The sequence below is a fragment of the Stylophora pistillata genome, chromosome 11 (genome assembly GCF_964205215.1).
Source record: "Stylophora pistillata chromosome 11, jaStyPist1.2, whole genome shotgun sequence".
Classification (NCBI taxonomy): domain Eukaryota; kingdom Metazoa; phylum Cnidaria; class Anthozoa; order Scleractinia; family Pocilloporidae; genus Stylophora; species Stylophora pistillata.
The window spans coordinates 5973104-5997393 of record NC_142529.1 but is presented as its reverse complement, the minus strand read 5'-3'; the positions used below and the strand labels follow the sequence as shown (position 1 = coordinate 5997393).

The 24290-nt window shown below is 39.5% G+C and overlaps 1 pseudogene across 1 annotated transcript; it reads right to left on the bottom strand.

Annotated features, from left to right (window-relative positions):
• Positions 1-12515: 12515 nt before the first annotated feature.
• Positions 12516-24259, bottom strand: LOC148719804 (EGF-like repeat and discoidin I-like domain-containing protein 3; annotated as a pseudogene). The gene is made up of 5 exons (XR_015993344.1): positions 24163-24259; positions 23782-23907; positions 16712-17025; positions 16320-16464; positions 12516-13227 (listed from the first exon to the last, which is right to left on the bottom strand). The product of XR_015993344.1 is annotated as an EGF-like repeat and discoidin I-like domain-containing protein 3 (transcript).
• Between the last annotated feature and the right edge of the window lie 31 nt (positions 24260-24290).

The window sequence follows — 24290 nt, the reverse complement described above, 5'->3', positions numbered from 1 at the left end:
ATACTGTATCAATGACTACTTTTAAGTCTCGGCTACTTCATTAACATACGGCCACATTCAGCTTAGAAATTGATGGCCAAATGATTGAACCATGAACCATGGAGACTTCATCATCATTATCATCATCTTTATTTGCCTTATTTTAACAATTAAAAAATAGATAATTACAGCGATAACAGTTAGAAGGCGAGGAGACCCAAGAAGCCACCAGGCTTATGGGAGAGCCACCTCACTTACAATAATAAATTAAGTAAAGAAAAAGTGCTGCGAATGTGCGGCTTGGCCAATTCAGTGATTATTTAAGTAAAAACTCTTGCAATTTCGCTTTAAAGCTAAGAAAGTTTGACGAACGAGTGACTGAAATAGGGAGAGAGTTCCAAATTTTAGGACCTTGGTAGAGAATAGTAAATTGCTTGACATTTGTACGGCAGAACCGCGTTCGATAATTACTGGCTGTTCTGGTACCATAGTTGTGAATTTGGCTATTCCTTACAAAAAGATCGAGAAGCAATGGGGGCAATAAGTTATTTTTGAGATAAAACATAAATTTAGCGATTTCAAACGTATTTACTTGGAACATATCTAAAATTCCTAGTTTGGAGAATAAAGGGGCAGAGTGGTCTCGATAGTCTGAGTTGGTGATAACCCGCACAGCTCGCTTTTGCAAATAATAAATTCTATTTAAGTTAGATACGTATGTGGACGACCAGACGGAGTTACAATAGACGATATAAGGATAAACTAAGGTGTAATACAAAGTGAGCTTGGTTGCAGAGGATAGGGAAAAGCGAGACCTAAATATAACACCTATTGATTTAGCGATTTGTTTACATACATAGCTGATATGGTATTTCCAGGTGAGATGATTGTCAATATAGACCCCAAGGAATTTAGTTACATTAGCTTGTTGTAGGGGTTTACCTCCAAAGGAGAGAGAAATGCTGGAGTTAAATTTCTTCTGTCTGGGTTTAAAATTGTATAGTTGGTTTTCTTTACATTAACTGAAAGCTTGTTACATTTTAGCCAAACGTCAATGTTTTGGAGTTCATCATTAAGTATAGATTCTAAGCAATTTAGATTTGAGTGAGAATAAAAGATACTGGTGTCATCAGCGAAAAGTAGAGGGTCTGATTATTCAGAGGCATTAGGAAGGTCATTAATGTATAGAATAAACAATAGTGGGCCTAAAATCGAACCTTGAGGGACACCACACTTGATGGTTTCATCGGAGAGCAAGCTTGATTGAATTGGACAAATTGCTGGCGGAAAGAAAAGTAGCTTTTAAACCACTGCAGAGCCACGTCACGGATACCATAGTGCTCCAATTTGGCAAACAAGATTTTGGTGGTCGAGAGTGTCGAATGCTTTGGAAAGATCTAGGAAAACACTCACCGTTGTGTGGTGTTAGTCGATTGCAGATGCAATTTTAAGTTTCTCCGGGAAAATGCCTTTTAGTAAAGATATATTGATGATATCTGCCAAAAGAGCAGAAATAAGGTGAAATGAATATTTAATGACATGCATTGGGATACTGTCAGAGCCGGGAGCTTTCTTTGAAGCGAACATGTTACAAATACTCTCCAGTTCACTAGTTGTGGTGGGCTTTAAGTTAATGGAGGGATGTTTGTTGTAACCGAGATGAGAACGAAAAGAAGCATTCACACTGGGTATAGATCTAGCTAGGTTAGGACCAATGTTTGTAAAGTATCTACAGAATCTGTCAGCGATTTCCATTGGATCCGTTAATGTTTTGCCTTCAGATTTAAATGATGTGGGAAGAGATGACTTATTTTTACGCTTGCTGATAACCTTGTTTAACAATTTTCAAGTTGTTTTGAGGTCATTTCTGGCATTCTCAAATTTGGAGTCATAGTGTTTTTTTTGGCAATGCGAATGAGGTGGGTGAGTTTGTTTTTGTAGGCTTTATACTTCGTTTGAGAAGATGTAGAGGGCGATGTGACGAGCTTTTTGTAGATTCTGTTCTTCTTGTTAACTGATTTCAGAAGTCCAGGGCTAAACCATGGGGAAAAGAACGTGTTCACCTGTTTAGCTTTGAAAACATTTAAGGGAAAACAGGCATTGTAGACGCTGGAGTATTCTTCAATAAAATCATTATAGGCCTCATTGGGATCATCCATGTTGCGAGATGAGGACCATTTTATGTTTGAAAGGTTCTCGTTGAATTTTTGCAAATTATCGTTATTGAATGTGCGCATCATAATTTTCCTTTCTGTGCTGCGCGTTAGAATTGCGTCGTTAATATATGCAAAAACAGGTAAGTGATCAGATAAATCATTGAGTATAATGCCACTAAAAACATTATGTGTAAGGTTGCTGGTGAATATGTTGTCAATTATTGTCGCAGAGTATAAGGTGAGGCGCGTTGCTTACTTCCGTAAGCAAATGTCTGTAATGGCTAAAATGCTATTGTAAGACTTATTGTTTCTTTTGTTAAAAAACTGGCACAAAACCAGTCTGTGATCCTGTATTAATTAGAAGTTGAAATATAATTTCCGGTGATAGTTTAGGGAGAAGTTGTACATGTACTGAGTTCCTGAGAGATTAGTAGAGGCATTGCTCAGATAAAACACCAAAAAGCATTTTTTTGAAGGGGCTAAATTTCACACAACTCCAATATAATCTCTTGGGTGCAAAACAACTGACTAATGCAAAGTTCTGAAAAACAACAGTGGGATGGGAGATGAAACAAACTCATAGCTTCAATGCCACAAAATTGCTTCAGAATGGTCTGACTGTTTGCTGAATGATTTAAAGTCTTATCTTAATTTGGAACATTTCCTCATGCTTCCAAACTGAGCTAGATACAATATAATAATAATAATAATAATAATAATAATAATAATAATAATATAAATAGAATATATTAAAGTATGTAAATAAGACTTAGGCTAGCCACGGTCAATGCCTAGCCTGAGTGAGTAGGATCGGCATCCAGATGTGTATATACTCAACAATTATTCCACGAGCGCGAGTTGGATATGAGATGATAGATAGCCAACGAGGCGCGTAGCGCCTCGTTGGCTATAATCATCTCATATCCAACAAACGCGAATGGAATAATTGTTTTATTAAAAATGCTACATTAAATTATTAAATTTTATTACATTTTTAGCTCCCTTTCAATTTTAAGCTTATGTGTACGCTTACCATATCGTAGTTTATGGCATATTGGCTCATATAACATAATGGCTAAGCCAATGAAAATTCTTGAATTGCATTATCCAATGATCCAGTTTTTAATAATGCCAAATATAATATTGATGTAAGAAATACCCAACCAAAACCCCCTAAAGGTGAACATCAAATTGAAAAAAATATTTCTAACAGATTCCAAAATGAAAGAGTGCTCACCTGAAGCCAGAGGAAGAACTACAGCGAGAAAAGCTACCCGGAAACAAAGCTCCAGATTAAATTGCGCCATGTATCGATTGAGTGTGTCACGGTATAAAAATTGCGATCACGATTGATTTGCTTGACCGGCCATTAGTAACAAAACGTTCATTAGACAAAAGATATGTTTGATCCCTCGCTATTCAAGCTCGTCTTTATATAGTTTGTAGTAATATCGTCCGCGCTTCGAGCAAGACAATCACAGGAGAAGAAATCTGTTAATGCTTCCCAGAGTGCCCTGCGCTGTAGCTCATGTCTCAGCACTTTTCCGCTGGATTTCAGCCTGGTCTAAGTTAAAATGTAACTACTTTGTTTGAGATGGGCCCCTCGAAGTTCTCTAATGGCATTCAGGATTCATTCTCAGTCCCATAGAAAGGGAAAAGGCAAAGGAATTCAAGCCAGCTAAATCATTATAAATCACTTAAAAATTATATCAATGGCAAATAAAACCGTTCGACTAAAGCATAGTCAGGATTCTTTAAACATTATTAATCCCGGACATTTTCGGGTTCCGAGTGCAATTGCTTTCTTCAAACACATCCTCCAAATTTTATTGATAAATAGTACTCGGTGAAGAAAACAAATTGTCTTTGCGCGAAAGCTGCCGAAAAATCTAATTTTCATAGAATTATTTCAAAAGGCTCTCTTCGTACGTTCTTTCGAGAAACCCGATCAGAATATTAAATGCAGCAAGGGTAGCAATCATCAGAGAAACTTCACAATGTGGTGCGTCTCTTAATGAATACTTTACATTTCCTACAATTAATGAGTCCGTCTTAACCTTGTCCGTGAGTAAATTTTCCAGCCACGCCAGTTTTGCCAATATTTAGACGAAGGCACCGAAACTTAACTTTTATTTTCATCCAGTTAGTGTGGTCTGGGTTTCTGAAAGCCTCACTAATCTAAACATTAGGAAGTCAGCTGGTCCTGACGGAATATCTCTAAAGCTGCTTGAAATTGCCGCTCCAGTCATAGCCGGACCTATGACTAAACTTTTTAATTATTGTATTGAAGTAGGCGAGTGGCCATGTCAATGAAAACCTTGTAACGTCACCCCTGTTCATGAGAAAGACGACGAAACATCTATGAAGAATTATCGCCCCATTAGTGTCTTGTCAGTTAAACTCAAGGTGTTTGAGAAACTAAAATGTGATCAATTAATACAACGTATTCACACCAGTCTTTTCGGACAATATGTCAGGGTTCCTGCGTGGGTATTCTTGCTGTACCGTTTTATTAAAGCTAACTGATGATTGGCGCCAGGTTCTTAACAACAAAAAGGATGTGGCGGTGGTCGCTATTGACCCATCCAAAGTGTTTGACTCTATTTGTCATAAATTATTACTAGCAAAACTGAATGCTTACGGCGTTCACAATTCTGCCCTAAAGCTTACTCAGTCATATCTATCAGGCCGCTTTGAACGAGCAAAATGTAACGGGAAGGTGTCAGACTGGCCGCTGCGTCTTCTCTATGGAGTGCCGTAAAGGAGCCTTCTAGGTGCGCTTTTTTTAGTAATGAGCTTAAGATCCGACGACGGCAGACTTCGTAGACGGCAAGCGGAAGTGAAGTTACTGCCTGAATTACTTCCGGCTGTCGTCGTTGTGAAGTTTCCCGCCTAGCGGTGTTGTCTGTGACGTGAAGAAAGCCATTGTGCCGTCGCGACTAAAACGTGAGTAAACTTTAGCAAAATAACGTCATTTTAACTTACTTTGAGCGAAAATTGTTGACCATTTTAACAGTTTATTGTTATGAGAGGATGTCTGTGAAATAGCTGAGCAAAAAATAAACGATTTGTTCGAGGAAACTTTAACTTTATTCGTTTGTCTTTCTCAAAACACTTTTCGTTTCTAGTACTGGCTCGATGTTAACAAAGAAAGGAACCCAATAAGTTTTACAATCTCACTATTTCTCTTTATTTCAATGAAAAATTCGTAGACTTAATCGGGCAGAAATTGATGGTCATGACGTTATTCCATTCGTCTTTTGTGGAGTTTGACAACAAGGCTCATTTGAGAAAATTTTTATAATGAACAGTTTCGGTAATGTGTTCTCAGCCATAGAAAACGTCCTTGATTAAGCGTGAAAAGTTTGCTGCGGGAAATTGGTTTAACATTTATCATCATGATAAGATTATATCTGCATTATGCTGCTTTGCATGCATGTCTGTGTTGTGTTTCAAATTTTTCCCGAGTTTAAAAAGGTCACTCTACCTACAAGAGTAATACTAATCTTCTGAACAAAAGACAAAGGCCTTCAATTCCATCGCATACAGTCCCTTGTTCACAAATATACGCATCAGGCAGCCCCATTACGTTTGTGAGAATAGATATGTCGCTTTTTCGGTAACGAAATTCTGCCAAGCACTCACTCCCGTCGAGTCCTTCCAAGTCAAAATGTTCGTAATTCTGGTAGAGATAATCGAGATTCTTTGAAATGTTGGCATCATACAACAGTAAAACTTCATCTTCTGAAATGTTACCATCATCGAGACTTACGATCAACAATTTACAAGCCTTTCTAAAGGTAATCAATGCTTTTCCTAAACTTCGACGAGGAAAGCCAGTACAGCCGCTGTCGCGCGCGCTATCTTAAGGCTATTTTTCATGCCAATGCAACGGCGACCTCTCCTCAATCCCCCTCGGCCAAGTCTGCCGTCCCGGATGTCTGCCGTCGTCGGCTCATTAATATCTTTGTGAATGATGTCAATTACTTAGCTGGATCTTCTTCCCTGTATACGTGTATATGCTAATGACACAACGCAGTATATAGCCCATGAGAGCCTCTGCGCACTTTAATCTACACTGATTCAAGACACGTCGAGGGTATTCACACTACAAATTTAATTTTTTTGTCGATAAACAGCTCAAGTTAAAGAGTCTTCCCGTGTGGCAGGTTTCCTACAGTGGTGCCGATTGCGTTAAGCGCGTATGCAAAGTCCCATAATTAAGAAAATGGGATACCTAATCAAAAGTCAAAAATTAGGTATGAAGAACATAACGGGATGACAATACTTCCGAATTCGCGACGCGATTCCATGAAGATGAGCAACACACGCGTTATTTTTAAGAAAGGAGATCGTAAGAATCTGAAAAATTGGCGTCCGATTTCCCTCTTAAACGTTGATTATAAGTTATGCTCAAAAGTTCTCTCTCTTCGACCCTCTAAAGTTCTGGAATATATCGTTGACCCTGATCAAACTTGTTCTGTGCCCGGACGCAAAATTACTTCAAAGTTACATTTACTTAGAGATATCTTAGATTACATCGACCGCACGAATGGAAACCGACATTTTGCTCAGTTTAGATCAAGAGAAAGCCTTCGATCGCGTTAATCGCACCTTTCTGCAAAGCCTCTTACCCCGTTTTGGTTTTGGCCCGTCTTTTTGTTTTTGGATCAACACTTTATATAATGGGGCCAATATGCGTGTTATTGTTAATGAATGGCTAACCGATGCGATTTCTTTGTCCCGTGGGGTAAGACAGGGGGATTCCCTGTCTCCCCTGCTCTATGTTTTGTGCGTTGAAACTCTCACATGCAAAATCCGAAATAATCCTGAAATCGAAGGCTTTCTCCTTCCGGGCGCACATGGTCTCTGCTATAAAGTTGGAAATTATGCTGACGATACGACCTGTATAGTGAAATCGTTTCCCTCTCTGCAAGTTCTATTCAACATGATTAATATTTACGAGCGTGGCTCTAGGGCACGCCTTAATGTCACGAAAACAGAGGCCATGCGGTTGGGGGCGTAGCGTACGCGCGACGACCAACCACTTGGCCTCAAGTGGGTGACAAAAATTAAAATTCTAGGTGTTGTTTTCGGCCGCGATACTGAATTAGATAACTGGCAGCCAAAACTAGAGAAATTAGAAAAAAATCTCAACTTATGGAAATCCCGCTCTCTTCCTCTTGTCGGCCGATCACTCACCGTTAACACGCTCGGAATTAGCAAGCTCCTATATCTCTCTACAGTTTTGTGTGTCCCAAAATGGGTAATTTCTAAGGTGAACGCTTTAATCTGGCCATTTGTCTGGGGTTGCCGAATTGAAACGGTTAGCCGAGCGTCCTGCCACCAATCTCTTAGCAGTGGCGGTCTCGGCATTTTGAACTTCCTGATCAAAGGTACATCTCTTAAATTAGCCTCAGTAATTTCCAATCTAGATGATTGCGAATCGAAATCCTTTTCTTTGGCCAGATATTTTCTGGGCTCTTGGCTTGCCTCCTGTCGCTCGGAGTGGAGCTCTCTTCGAGATAACTCCACCCCGAGTACACAGATCTTGACGCCCTATTATGAGAATGTTCTCTCGGTGCTCACCACTCTACGTGGGATTCTCTCCCGCACGGAGTGGTGCGATTTTGAATTTTCTTCCAAGAAATGTTATCGAACTCTCTTGAAGGAAAACTCCACATCTCCAATTCTTCATCGCTTTTGGACTCCCTTCCTTCTGATTGACTTTCATCTTGACAAATGTTGGAATTTAGTGCGAGATGACTTTTCTGAAGATTATAAGAACGACATACTCTGGAAAATTGTACTTCGCGCTATTAAGGTCCGCGATTCTCTAACGAATTGGGGATATATCGACTCAGATAAGTGCGCCTTCTGTTCCGTAAAGAAACTATAGATCACTGTTTTCTCAATTGCCCCCGTGTGAAATATGTATGGACCCACTTTTCTCCTATTATCTCCTCTATCCTCGGAACTAGATTTCTCCCATCCTGTACCTATGTTTTTTTTTTTCGCTGGACCCCCGCTAGTCCAAAACAGAATCGTATTGCCCGCTTTCTAATTAAGACAATGCTGTACAGCATCTGGAGATTTCGAAATAAATCTACCTTCCACAATGGGAATGACCCCCCTGAGGGTATAATTCGCTATGCCCTCAGCGAGACCAAAAACAGAATTGCGTGCGACTACTTCTGACTCTCGTTATCTAACTTTAGAAACGCTTGGGAGTCCCTATCAATCTGTACAATTGATGGGGACTCCTATAGAATACTTTTGTAAATAGATTACCTTAAGCTTTAGTTAACATTTGATTAAATCAACTTGGAATTATTTACAACTTAGAATTACCATTAAACAATCCTAGAGTTACATTAATATTAGTCTACGTTAGCCCTAGCCATACCAATATTATAGATTAAGCTTATATTAATATTAGTTCACCTTAAGCTTTAGTTAACACTTGATTAAATCAACTTGGAATAATTTTACAACTTAGAATTACCATTAAACAATCCTAGAGTTACATTAATATTAGTCTACGTTAGCCCTAGCCATACCAATATTATAGATTAAGCTTATATTAATATTAGACCTAAGTATTTTGGAATTATTTATAACCTTATATTAATATTAGTAATATTTAATACTCGTATATATTTAAGAACTCTTGAACTTTGGAACTTTGGACTGTTTATCAATAATTAGTTGGAGCCAAGCCCACGAGCGTTAGCACTTTTATTTTGTAACTTAGGTGGTTTGTTATGAATAAACCCTTTTCAAAACTTAAATTTTGTTCCAAGCTGCGTTGAGGGCACAACGCAAGACAAGTAAATGTGTGGTGAATGTTTAAGCAACTGAAGCTCTGCGATAAGCCTGGCTAAAACTGTACATCGAATAAGGGCAGATTTGCCTTTGTCTGGTTTAGAAAAAAAAAGACGGTCTACCGCGATCAGACACTTCTTTTCGTGAAAACATTTTATTCTACTATCTACAACTGTTCTGCTGCTTCTTTACATTTAGAACCTATTTAGACCTTATTGCCTTGCGACAATATTTCCCAGCATTTTCTCCTATATTAAAATAATTAATTAAAATACTCGATCATCTTCCCTTTTCTTATCTACAAACACGCAGCAATAATATTCGGTAACCTAGCTTTTTTCAGTTTCTTTAAAGAGAGCAAAGCAATATATTGTTTTTACAGCTAAAAATAATTTAGTGTGCATAAAAATACAATGAAAACACTGCCAACGTCCAATAAACGACTAAAAACTAGAACTTTTAGTCTTCTAAAAGGTAATTTCTGAGTGACAGAGCTATTATTTTTCTGGTGGTTCAGAATACACCTTAATTCGAATTCATATTTTCATGCTGTAACACTGACTCTAACGGTATTTATAATAACATAACCAAAGTAAAGCGCGCACTCTGATTGGTCAATTTAGCGTCCCCCATTTGCCCATGGGCGTACGCTGCTGACGTGAGCAAATGCAAAGACTATTTTTCCGCGCTTGCTTGTTTTTTCTGGTCCCGTAAGATTTGTTAAATAAAAGAGAACTCTTTAGCTACAATGTATCAATGTTATGTTATAAAACAAATGGTAAACACCACCGCGTACACTATTGAGTTATGGATGCACTTGAGAGGTTTGCTAAACACCCAAGAAGCTAGAGTCGCTGTCGGCTATCGCCTCGCGCGACTCTTACACTTCTTTCGTGCTCAGCAACCTCCCACGTGCACCATAACTCAATAGTGTACGCTGTGGTGTTTACCATTTGTTAAATATATAGAATAACTCACATTTGATAAGACGGGCTCATCAAGCCAAGTTGACGAAGTCATGTGTGATTGTCTTTTAGTGGTTTCGTTTAGTTTGGGAACCTCACCAATAGTTATGAATTTAGTTTAACCCTCATCCAAGGGTTATAAATAAAGGTTAAAATCGAGCTGTACATTTTTTAACACATCAAAAGCAAGAAATATAATTACACAGATACAAGTAAAATATAAGGTTTATGAAATGAATTTTGAATGAAAGAGGAAAACAGTTAAGATGAATTCATTCCATTGCCAAATTACTCATCGCTTCTCTTAGCCAGACTAGAGCAAGAAGTGTGTCACGAACCGAAGTACTGTTTGGATGTTGCCCTGCGTCTGTTCCGTTTTTGATCACAGATGACGTCAAAATGCAGTCAGGACAAAACAGTGGCACGCGAAGTGCAGCCGAGTGTGGCACTGACGTTCTTACCATATTTTGACGTCTTCTGTGACTTATTACAAAACAGACACACGGCAACGGGGAATCCAATTGCTTTAGACAACAAAGAAGCAAGATGTGACGTCATCTATGCGTCTCCTCTCCAACAGATTACATAGACAGAATGAGTATATAGTTAAGCTTAAATCGGATCAGTACACACACTAATTCGTTAATGACTTGTCGATGAGTGCTTGGAGTTAGGTAATAATATAAATAACAATAATAATAATAATGCAGTAAATGGTTTGAACCCGGGGGTAACATGTGAAGGTGTAGTCTGATCGTCCGGGTGAGTGTAGTCCTGAGAAGGACTGTTGTCGGTGGCAGTGACTGACGTTTCGACAACCTGTGCGGAAGTCATCATCAGAGTCAAGTGAATGATTGTTGTCAGTAGAATGTTCTTATTCCAGTTCGTGTGAAATGATCGGTTGGTTTTGCCGTGATGTTATTGGCTGTAAGACTCAAGTGACGTAAGTCGGTCGTGATTGGTCTGTTTGGGTCTGTCGGTAAAGTTGTGTTGTTCTTTTTCGGTCGTTTGTGATGCTTATGTTGTGAATGAGTCGTTTGTATGGGGCGGGTAGTTGTTGACATCTGTTTAGGGGAGTCTGTTCTAAGTTAGTAAACCAGCTTTCCAGAGTCAGTCGTTGAAAATAGTCAGTGCTGTAGGTTAGGCATTGCGCAGAGTCCCAGTCAATGTTGTGGTTGGTAAGTCGATGGTGTTCAGCAATGTGATTGCTGACATCACCTTTCCTCGTCGCCCGTCTGTGTTCAGTCAGTCTTGTTGTGAGGTTTCTGCCAGTCTCACCGATGTAGGAGGCTTGGCAGTCGGAACAATTGATCTTATAAATCGTTCCCTGTCTGTTCCTCGGTTCGTCTTTGTCTTTGACGTTGGTTAGTAACTGACGTAGTGTGGTGATGGGTTTGTGGGCGACGCGGATATTGAAGGGTAGTAAGATGCGCGAGATGTTTTCAGACATGCCTTTTATGTACGGTATGGTTGCTGTAGTCGTAGGGGTTGCGGTGTCGTTTGTTTCGGTAGTGGTAGTGGGTCGGTGAGTGTTTCGTCGGATGAAGTCGTTGTTGTAGTTGTTCTTCGTAAAAACACGGTGAAGGTATTTGTTCTCGTCGGATAAGCTGTCTGTCGAGTCACATACTAGTTGTGCGCGTCGTGTTAGAGTTCTGATAGTTGTGGCTTTGTGTGATGTAGGGTTGTAGGATGACTCGTCTAGTAATCTGTCGGTGTGTGTCGGTTTCCTGTAAACTGTCGTTCGTAATGAGTTGTCGTTGTGGCTTACCAGGCAGTCTAGAAAAGGAAGTTTGCGATTTTCTTCGACTTCTCTGGTAAACTGTATGTCAGTGTTTTGTTCGTTAAGGTGGTTGTGGAATGCGTCAATTTCGTCGTGTCGAACGGCGGTGAATGTGTCGTCAACGTAACGTAACCAAAGCGGTATCGTTTGTCGGCAAGTCGAAAGGGCGCGTTCCTCGATGTTCTGCATCACAATTTCTGCTATAACAACAGAAACTGGACTAAACACTAGTTAACGACAAACGAACCTACGAAGAACTCAAACGTGACCCAACTCCTGCCCTTCAACGTAAACTCAACAGTAAACTACTGACACTCAAGAAAACGAACGCCTTTGACACCCAACGGTACTATCGACTGAGGTGCTCGGTACCACAGCCACCGAAACTCTACGGTTTGCCGAAACTACACAAACCTGGTTTCCCGATGCGACCTATTGTTTCTTTCTGTGGCTCTCCTACATACCAACTATCCAAGTACCTGACGACAATACTACAACCGCTAACCGACAAATCCAGACATGAACTACAATCCACTGAAGACTTCATTAACGCTACCAAGACTGTTCAGATACCTGACGACTACAAACTAGTGTCATTTGATGTGAAATCACTCTTCACAAGTATTCCACTTCAATTAGCATTACAATGCACTGAGACTGCAATCCGAAAATCTACCGACCCACTACCGCTACCGACAGACGACATCATGGACTTGCTAAACATTTGCCTAACGTCTACTTACTTTCAGTACAACGGTAAACACTACAAACAGTTACACGGCACTGCCATGGGGTCTCCAGTTTCTTCAACAAGAAGTGCGTCACGAACCGAGGTACTGTTTGGATGTTGTCGTACGTCTGTTTCGTTTTTGATCACAGATGAAGTCAAAATGCAGTTAGGACAACAGTGGCATACGAAGTGCAGCCCAGTGTAGCACTGACGTACTTAAAAAATTTCTTCTGTGACTTATTACAGAACAGACACACGGCAACACGGAATCCATCTGCTTTATAAAATAAAGAAGCACGATTTGACGACATCTATGCGTCTGCTCTCCATTACATTACATATACAGAATGAGTATTTAATTAGGCTTATTGTATAAAACAGGATGGGTGATCTGAACTAAACAGATGCAAAATAAGTTTTGGGAATATCATATTTCCTCATACACTTCTTCATTTTGTTTCACGCGATTTTTCTTCTGAAGCACAGCATTGTAATATCCGCGGTTCTCGGGACTTTCCTGTAACGACTGATACTCAGGAGGAACACGAGACTCCTGGTTCAAAGGCCTGGGTTTGAGTTCCATATATGTGTTTAGGTCTGAAGCTTGTTCGTTACTTGACTGTAGATCAGGTGAAGATTTGACGCCATCAAAGTCAATTTCTTCTTTACTCTGTATCCTTTTATTAGGAACAGCTCGTCTTCGCTGCCATATCAGCCCACAAATTATAATGAGTAACACGAACACAATAAAAGACAATGCGATGACACTGGCAAGTAAGATGCTTTTTGTATCTAGTAAAAGAAAATAAACAACCTTCGAACCAGCTATCAAACACTGAAAACTGCTTTGTTACTTTGTTGCTCTGTTTCAGTGCATTGATGCTTTAGTAAGAGTAGATTGATCATAAGGAATACGAGGTTTTTTTATCCACGAAGCATGAATACAATTTCAAACTATCTTTTGTGTCGTCTCTTGGTCTTACTTCATTGTATTCCGTAAATTTCAAACGCCTATAAATTCGAAATTCTTGCTATTAAGTCACTTATATGACCTCTAGAAATTTCGAACTAACTAATATATAGATATATCAACAAAGCTGAAATGGTAAATTGGCCACCGTAACGATTACAAAAGCTGACGTTTTGAGCGTTAGCCCTTCGTCGGAGCGAATAGAGGAATTGTGGGTTGTGTGTGCTTTTAAAGGCAGAAAATGGAGCTACGTCATTGGTGGGAACATGGCAACGAGAGAAACAAGAAAAATTCGTGGAATGAGAAGCGTTCGTTGATCCCTGTAGGATTTAGACTGCCGGTTTGAAAGATGAGCTTTTGTTCAAGATTTTTACGGCTTTCCGTGCTACCTAAGTGTAAGGAAAGACCGCAGATTTGCATATGTTGCTTAGAATGATTAGGTAAATTAAAATGTCTAGCGACTGGTTTCGATGTGTCCTTCTCATTCCTTTCCACGTCTCGAAGGTGTTCTCGGAATCAATCACCTAGTCTTCTGCCTGTTTCGCCGATGTATATCTTTTTGCAAAAAGTGCAAGTTATGCAATAGTTTACATTGGCGGAGGTGCACGTGAAGTGATCGGTGATCTTCATGGATCGTTTAGGTCCCGATATTCTATCAGTGTTGTGAATGAAAGGACACGTTTTTCATCGTGCACGAGCGCATTTAAAAATACCTTGTTGGTCATTAGTCTGAAAAGAACTTCTGACCAAAAAATTGCATATGTTTTTGTGGCGTTTGAATGAAATGAGCAGAGGCTGCTGTTTAGTTCAATTTGTAAGTAGTCAGCAGAATTGGTCCTAGTCTTGGAACCCCAACCCCGATTAGCTCCATTCAATCGACCAGAAGAGGGTTTATACCTATGGTCCTAATACAATGAGGCAGAGAAGCTGTTGTCTGGAATTGTAGCGCAAGAGACCAAGCCAATGGCTTTCGATTCACAAGCTGCAAAGTAATAATTTCAACTCAGCCTTCATATTTCAATGCAAATTGTAAACATCCTAGCGCTATTGTTTAATGATAACGAGCCCTAGGTAAGGTAAATAGAAGTAAACTTTATTTGATGGGTAGGTTGGGACTGTTTGGCAGCCGAAGGGCTGATGTGGACCTACTATACATTGGTTAGTTCTGACAAACCACAAGAAATATGAGAGTACACCGATCAATGCAAGACGTTGTACTTGCCCAATTAAAGGATGTGGTAAACCATGGGTGACCAGAATATCCGAATGAATGAACCCACTTGAGAGAGCTCTGGAGTAACAGAATAAAATGGCCTTATCCTCAAGGGACACCGCCTAGTAATTTTCTCTAAGCCCCGCCAGAAAATGTTGCAAATCATGCACCAAGGATACAGAAAAATGTGTACTAAAAACAGGAAGTTGTCTATTTTGGCCAGGTATATCAAAGAGACGTAAGGGAAATGTCCGCAAACTGTGCCAAGTGCCTACAGTTCTCCAAACAGCAACCGTTAGAGCCACTATAACCTTACAGCGTGGCTAGTTTCCCATAGCAGAAGCTTAAATGGGGAATGGGATTTGCCAAACATGGGATACCAGTTAAGGAAATTTGTTGTGTTCTGCATCTACCTTGCAGCGGACGACTTCAGCTCTAGCAAAACATAAAGTGGAGTCAAGAACATCGTCATCATCGACAAAACATCCCGAAATAGCATCTTAACAAGATGCTATGAACTACTAAAATTTGAAGTGTTTGGGAAGTACTAAAACTACGAGTTTACTGACTAAGTGTTCGGAATTGTTTAGCCCTGTATCTTGAAATCCTTGCGCGAGTCTTGTGCAAGTCCACATTTTTATCTTTACATTTTGAGTGATGTGCCCTTGACCGCTAGTGGTTTTTGGGTTTGTCCTTGACCTTGCTTAGTGTCCTCAAGGGGAGTTTATTTAGGTTTTAGTTCTCGAAGGTTGGTTGTTTCTCAAGTACTTTGTTGTCCATTTTGAATGTCTTGAGATATTGTTTTGGTTAGCATTCTAAAGAAACCATCGAAATTAGACCTATAAACTGTTTTACAGACTATATTTATGGCTTAAGTTAGGCCTTTTACGACTCTTATTGCATCACATTCAGCTAATTAGTATTTCCTGTTTGTGTAGGTAGCCTTGCTGTTTATCAAACGCATTAGACTTTTCACCCATTAGACATTACGCACGCACCACAGGATGCGTCAGCACATGGCATGTGCATTTCAGAGTTGTTTTCTTTCCTTTGTCAATAAGATAGAAGTGAAGACCAGGAAGAGGCTACGAGCATCTTTACACAAATTATGTCAAATGATTCAAATGATCAAACAAGTAAGTTTAAGGAGAACTGTAGATCAAATCTCAGTTCAACTTAGTTGGTATTTTACCCCATACTGTATGGCCATTAATTTGCTTTCTTTACCTCACAAAAATTACAATTGATCACAAATTAAGGATACCCTGACTTTTTAAAAGTTCATAATGAAGTTTTAAGTACAACAATAAACTCAAATTCAGCTTTTTCCTTTCAGTTATTCTCTTATAACTTAAATTTAGTTTCCTTGGTTAATATTTATTGACAATTAATTCCACATTGAGCATAGAAATAACAGGCCATTATAGGTGGCTAGGTGTCTTTGACTTCTAAGATTTCAACCAGTTATCAAAACAACAAGCATACGTCATAAAATAGACTAAAAAGGTAAAGACTAAAAGAGCATCTTAGACTACCCTACAAGACAATACTAATAAAAATAATAACATTTACAATAATAATAACATTTATAATAATAATAATAACATTTGTAGTTTTCCAGACACTTTGACATTAAAAAAATTAGTATTTATAATAATGATAAAATGATTAATGCAAACATGTTAAAATAAATAAACTCACTTAACGTTTTATCCACTCCAAACATCTCTGTTCTCATACACACCTCACCCTGGTGTGTTTGTGGCAGGAATTGCAAATATCTTGTTAACACTCCATAAACAACATGCTTCACTTCTGAGTCCCTGTCATCATTTCCTCTTAGAAACTTGACGCAAACAAATACTCGCATGTCATTGATAACTTTTTTTCGAAAATTTAGAAAATAGGGGGCATAAAACATATGAACAGTGCAGATACCATTAAGATTGACAATTAGGACAAGATTTCGGTATCATTTTACCTATAAGATATCCTATATTGTCAAACTTAATAATCCATGTTATATTAATTTTCTAAATGTACACTGAGATTTTTTGTCAGCAGCTATGTCTCATACTATATTTACTATATACCTTGACTTGTCCACCTTCCTTGTATTCTGTCTAAGCTGTCCCATCTGTGGATATTTTTAGTGTGTAGTACTTAACCCACTGATCTGCTCGAGAATCCCATTGAGTGGACACAGCACAGACGATATGAAGTGTGTATAGATCAATCTGTAGATATGGGTTAGTGTCACTTGTTCCTGCACACCATGATGACCCTGATGTGTAGTTTAGTCGACCATTCGTGGCTGGGGTGCTGGCACTTTGTTCAGAAGAGGCAGTTATGTCACTATCTGGAACTGTCCCACTTCTCACTCCAAGATCTAAATCAACACAGGCTCCTACAAAAAATAATTACATTAATTTTGCATTCTGATAGATTCATATTGTAACAGAGATGATGGGTTTGATGTGCGGAGCCCGTGGATGCCTTAAATCTCTTTATAAATTACCTCCGATGAAAGGTCTATGTCACAGATAGTTGACAACTATTTACCGAAGAAGTGGTGGCTAGTGGTAAACAGAAAAGTAAATTAACTCTTTTATACCTGCAGTGATAATATTTTTGGGGGCAAGTTGCTCGAAGGTGAATTGCAAAGGATAGTCGGAGGTTGAGTCTGCTATCATTATCTGTCTTCAACGCTATTCACCATTTAGTATAATACATAATAATACATAATAATAATACATAATAATATATAGTGCTGTTATGCCTCCTACAGGAGGCAATGGTCACAAAAAATCTGTCGCGCCTAAAATATCGTTTCTTTACAGGTCAAGCCTAAAAAAGCGAAAAAGAAATTTTGGATCGTTCAGTGCGGCCATATTCTTACTGCGCATTTTTTTCGTGTTCCACAGTGTCTTGCCGTGGCATATTTTGCACTTTACCGGGAGGTGAAATTGAAAGTGAATGATTCGATACCTTAAGAGCAGCATTGGCTGAATTGCTTAGGTCTACAGTGTTACTAAGGTTGAGATCGGACGTCAGCATTATCACGCGCCTCTGGCAGCTGCTTTAGTCCATGTAACGACTTCACCTTTCCCCCCACACATCCCACCCCAGGGGAGGACATCCATCACACAGTAATCTCGTGCCCGGGAAAATTAACGTCTCCTACCCCTATCCCTGCAGGAGACGTGACCTCCATTTATTCGTCCTTATCCGAGAAGACTAGAAGATCTATCCATTTCATTGATATTATAGAAAGGCAGCAAAATCTCCTCAGTTATTTTAAGACCATGAGTATTGGTCCGGCCGGGGCTCTAACCCTCGACCTCCCGCACAACACAATCCGGCGCTCTAACCAACTGAGCTTGCCAGGAGGCGGTTAACTCAATTGGTGACCTTACTTAGTAAAATGACATTGTAGTGACCTTACTTAGTAAAATGACATTGTAGTAGAATAATTGTTTCATTAAAAACGTTAAATTAAATTAAATTGTATTCAATTTTTAGCTCCATTTTAATTTTAATCTGACACGTACGCTTGCCATATTTGTAGATTATGGTATATTGGCTGATATACCATAATGGCTAAGGCAATAGAAAGTCTTGAATTGCATTATCCTATGATCTAGTTTTTAATAATAAATAATAATTAATCCACACCTCATTAAACATACAGTTCCTTCATGAAAAAAAAGTAATGGCGAAAACAATCGACTATCTTTGACCCTAGCTCCGTCTCAGTGAAATACCGTATATATTAGATGGGATCATTTTTATTATAAATACTACATGTAGAATATCCAAGGGTGCTCTAACTTGAATTGATGCAAATGTTACCACCCGACAGCTTCAGGATGGATTCAGACTCTCGGACTGTTTGGTGATAGAATAGTTCAAAGTTTAACTTGACTTTCGTAACTCTTTCCCTCATATTCCTAACTGAGCTGGTAGCAAAATCGTGAAAGTTTTTTAACTGTCCCGTTTTCTGTAAGATAATTTTGTCATTAATAAAATGTAAACCTCGGAGCAGCTCTTTTATCTTTTTGGTATTGATACTGTCTGCATTGACGATTAAGTTGTGATGTTCGCGTAACATTTAGACATGTTCAACTTATTCCGCTAGATGTATTAAATAAGAACAAAGATAAACCTTACGATTAGATTTCAAATAATATGGTGCTAATCTGTAGCCAGAGGAAGAAGTACGGCGAGAAAAGCTATGTTGAAACAAAGCTCGAGATCGAATTGCGGCATAGCCTACGAAGCAAGCCCTGGGGGGAAAGGAGGGGGAATTGGGGGGAGCGGAATGTGTGGAGGGGAGAGGGAGGGCTTGCCACAGACCCCCACTAACTAACGAAACGCCCCCTATTTTCATATTCATATCGTCTTGCATATGTCAATCAGCGCCTCTTAAAATTAACCAATCAGAAAGCGTCGTTAGCGAGAGCTCAGTGAACCATACAAACTGTCAAAACAACAACTAAAACTTGCTCCACGTGAGTGAGAAATGTCAGACGACAAGGAGAATCTGGTATCAAAATCTAAGAGAGGGAGAAAGCCAAAAGTTATTCCAGAAGACGTAGTTTGCCGGTTTTGTGGAGTAGATTTAAAGTGCTACTGAAACGTAATTTTCATATCCGAGATTTTTGCAATATAATAGAGTTTGAACGTTATTTGCAAACGCTGTGTACTTTTTTTGGGTCAACGCATAGCGAAAAGTACATTTTTAACAATTCGAAGTTGACCGGCTGAGATCAAGATTGGCGGCCATCTTGGCGCGGCCAAAACAGCCCTGTGACTTCACTGGTTGTGTACTTCTGTGAAAGAAGGGTAAAAGCATGGAGTGTGGCTTGCATGTTGGGAAGCCGAAAAAGAGGATTTCGGGCAAAAAGCAATCCTCGTCTTCTTCATCGGCGGCCATATCGGCATCTTGGCTATCTGCGAGAGGTTCGCCTGGATAGGGAGCAAAATTCCCGACTGATACCGACAACGAAACTCTACCAGTCTACTTAGTTAATCGGCAACTGACGAGATCCACAAGATTAGGATCGAAACCGCGGTCTTGCCTGACCATATACAGAAAATGTCGAAAGACATTATAACGGCAGATGGGCTACTAAACGCCCCGGACCAAAGAAAGGCCATTCAGAGAAAAAAGAAAACATGGAAGCCTCCTGCGACACCGCCACTGAAGATGATCTACTCGGCAAGTCTGAGGATAACGAACAAATCCCTCTGTACAAAATGCCCAGCAGAACATGCCCAGAATCCCTACAATATAGGGCGAGGGCCAAAATAAGAGCAGACAAGGATTTAAAAAATGAGATAAAGCAAATCCTTAACAACGCGGGGCAAGAAACAGTAAAGGCGATCATGTGCTTCTATGAACGTGAAATCGGTCGTTTTGATACCGAAATAAAGAAAAGAAAACGAGCCAAAACGGCTGGAACACTGAACACTAAGAACTGTAGTACGATCGAATCAGCGCGCGTGGCGCAAGCTGAAAGCAATCAAGACAACTTAACGATCGAGACAGTAAAAAAAATGGCTGTACATCTACAAAGGCGAACGATTCGAAAAAGACGCAATCCCTGATTAGCGTACTCAGTGCCACACAAAAAGCAAATTCTCATGAAAAACTGGCATTTAATAGAAACACAACCACTACTGAGCGAACTATACAAAAATCCGCCGGTCGTATCTTACAAAAGAGGGCGGTCGCTCAAAGACATACTCATGAGGGCTAAACTTTGAATAGGCTACTCTAAACACACGCTGGGGAGTCGTGTAGGCCTGTCAACCCCATTTTACGGCACCATCTTCCTCTTCGCTACTGGAGACAACTTTGCTTCGTTCAGAAGAAGATTCAATTGACAAAACTTCAATATCTGCCATCTCCTTCGCCCACGAATACAAACAAACAATGAGGGAAATAAACCATGCTATCGGAGTGAACACAACCAGTGACGTCATCAATCCATTTCGCTCGGTACCAGAGCCCGGACATGGTTTTGTGTAAAATTTTTGATTTGAACGGTTAAAAAAGATATCTTTCGCCTCATTTTGGCCAAAGCAAATTATCTCACGATGATCACCATATTCAAAACTACAGGTTAGAGCAAAAATTTCAGATACGAAAATTTCGTTTCAGTAGCACTTTCAGAATTAAATTTGAAAGTGGCTTCAAGAGTTTTGTAAACATTTTTAATCAGTCAAAGGGAAGAATTTCAGTGTGTCTTCACCGGTCGCCTTCGAACGGTCGGTTTTTACTTCGAAAGTAAGTCGCACATGTCTAAAATTATATGCCTTCCTTGTGCAAGAAAAGCTAACAGTTTTTGCCAGTTTTATGAATTGTTGAATAAGGCCGCTGCTCAATGTCCGGATTCCCGTAATTTTTCGTCGAAATCAAAGTTCTCAAGGCTGACAGGAAAAAGTCCAGTAGAAAGAGCTTGCGTGTCCACTCCCCGGCACATGCAAAACCTACATCTAGCAGGGAAGCGTTGCTTGATCCGCCGACGAAAGGACAACCTTCAACTTCAGCGATGGATACAGATTTAAGCATTGATGATTTGGATCCAATGTCCATCGGCTTTGCAATGTTGCGGTTAAGGGCAACTGGTTTGAGAATGAAGACGCCATTCTTATCAAGGCCCTGAGCTTGAACAAGTGGATGGCTGCCACAAATATTCTACTTCGACATCGATTCTTGAGGGCAGAACTTCTCGAAATCACCGTCGTCCACCATTTTCTAAAAGGTGGTCGCCACGAAGACTGTTTAGTTCGAGGGTTGATTGACAACGTGTTGCTCTCAGCCAATGGGAATTTTTCGTCCATACGAGTTCGGAAATTTCGTTGGTTAGTGGGGGTCTGTGGCAAGCCCTCCCTCCCCTCCGCATATTCCGCTCGCCCCAATCCCCCTCCTCTCCCCCAGGGCTTGCTTCGCAGGCTAATTGCGGTATGTTTCGATCGAAACTGTCACGGAATACCGCACGATTGTTTTGCATGACCGGCCATTTGTAACAGAAAGTTCATCCGACAAAAGATGTCTTTGTTTCCCTGCTATTCAAGCTCGTTTTTACATAATTTGTAGCATATCGTCATTACATGTAAATTTGGAGTTTTCAATCCGGTTATGTTAATTTCTAAATGAGGTCACATTTAGTTGTTTGCAGAATCTATAGTTGTTACAAAAGTGTACGTGTCTGTTTGTTCTTCAGTTTGATTTTCACCCTGTGATGCTTTGTTGTGCTCTCCAGGGTCATCAGCAGTTAGGGTAAAAACTGCCTCTTTACAAAAGTTCTTCCAAAGCGAATTTTTTACGGTTTCTTATATTAAATTATTATGAGCTAGAATGTATCGTCCCTTCCCGCGTAATCTCATATGTTATTTAAATTGTACTTCAGCTGTTCTTCTAGAACTTCAGCTGCTTGTATTAAATTAAGTCTGCTCTCTCTGACTGGTAATCGGCCTTTATTGTTTTCATGCGCTCGAATTTTCAAAAAGCGAAAAGAACTGCCGAGGTACTTATTTGACATTTTGAAAACAGGAGTAACAATATGGAGAAAAGCTGGTTACATCTGCCAACTTAGGAAATTAATTATTTTTCTAAAATCTTTTGTGACCTAAAATTGTTATTTATATTCACCATTTTGTTCTTTACACACTTCCTACAGGGCTGCTGAAGAATCAAGAGCTTCTTCAGTTACCTCTCATCTCCTTTATTCTCACGCGCTAAAGTTTTGTTTAAGCGGTAATACAGTAAGGAGAAATTAGTTTCCAGTCTTTTTTTAGGTCTAAAGCGCTATTCCGCAGTGACCGATGACCACCCCTCCTAAGGCTAAGTAAAGGCAGTGGTTTCTTTTTTCCTTTGTTAAACCCACTTTTCTTTTATCTCTTTTTCACTTTGTTCTCTTTTGTCCAGGGATAGTGACGTCTGCTGATAATGTCCACAGCTGAGAGATCGTCCTCAAACTTTCGCATTTGCCCTCTAAGCTTCGCCCCTCTCCCAAATATTAATTATTCAAACAAAACAGTAACTCAGCCGCAGACGTTATCAGTCGACCTACCAGCTGCCTGTAGGAGTTTCTTTACTAATATGACCTCGCCACAGCAAATTTAGAAAACTGGGTCTTAAACACTTTTTTGGAGCAAAGAAAAGTGGACTTTTTGTGTAAATGTACAGTTTCTGTAGTGAAATACAGGAAGGTGATGCTAAGTGAACTGATTTATGCTGGAATTGGCATAATCCATAATATATCATCATTATGTGTTCTTACCTCATTATCCATACAATTCTTTGATGAAAAACACCAGAACGTCTTCACGACTTTGTCTTAGAACAGTACCGGGTTAAATGGGAGTCTTTGTACTAAATTACCTAGCTAAAATTACAGGTATAATATTTCCAAGAGTTCTTTAACTTGAAATTGAAGCAAATGCTACCACCTGATAGCTTTACAGAAACAGTCGTTTCAGACTCTCTGTTTGTTTGCTGAATAATTTAATGTTTAAACTGACTTTTGTAAATTTCTCTTTGCTTCCGCAATGGGAAAGTTACAAAAGTATAAAGGTTTTCAACTCTCCCGTTTGTTGTAAGATGATATTTTTATGAAAAATATGCGGAAGCCGGAGTAGCTCTCCTATCTTTTTGGTATTGATGCTGTCTGCATTGGCGTTTAAGTTGCGATGGTGTGCGGAAATCTTTGGACCGGTTATTTAAACAAAGTTTAGCCGTTGTTTAACAAAACCGCGTTCTACACTATCTTCATTTAAGCCAAACCTTTTATCTGAACGTTTACTTTTTGTGAACAGTGACAATCACTTAGTCAACCTTTTGATAGAGAATACCTGAGGCCCATTGTTAAGGTAGCACTGCTGTTTGGGTTAGACCTCGTTGGAATAGCAGGCATTTAGGCTTCAGGATTCAAACGTGAAAGATGTATACAACCCTTTTCGCTAAATTTGATTACCAAAATAAAAGAAAATGCTGTTGATGCTGTCTGCATTGGCAATTAAGTTGCGATGGGGTGCAGAAGTCTTAGGCTTTAGCACTTAAAGGTGAAAGATATATCCAACCAATTTCGCTTAATTTAGCAATTAAAATGATAAACATACGTTATCAGTAGATTTCAAATGATACGGTGCTCACCTGAAGCCAGAGGAAGAAGTGCAGCGACAAAAGCTACACGGAAACAAAGCTCGAGATGAAACTGCGCCCTGTTTCCATTGAGTTTGTCAGGGTATGCGATCACGATTGGTTTGCTTAATTGAGCGGCTATTTGAACAGAAAGCTCATCCGACAAAAGATGTCTTTGTTTCTCACTATTCAAGCTCGTCTCGGAAAATTGTGGTTGTCAATCAGTTTATGTTGATTTTTAAATGATGATACATTTAGCTCTCTGTAGTATTTATAGTAGTTACACGAATGGATGTGTAGGTCGGTTGGTTCGGCAGTTGGAATTTCACCCTCTAATGCTATGGATGTAGCAGTAATACTTTTACTATTAAGATTTTCAGAAAATCTAAGTACCTTTTATAACATACCCAACACAACGTACGCTCTGATCGGGCGATTCAGTGTCTACTATTTGCTTAGGGGTGTTTGCTGCTGATGTGAGAAAATGCATCGACTTGTTATCGATGTATGAGTTATTGACG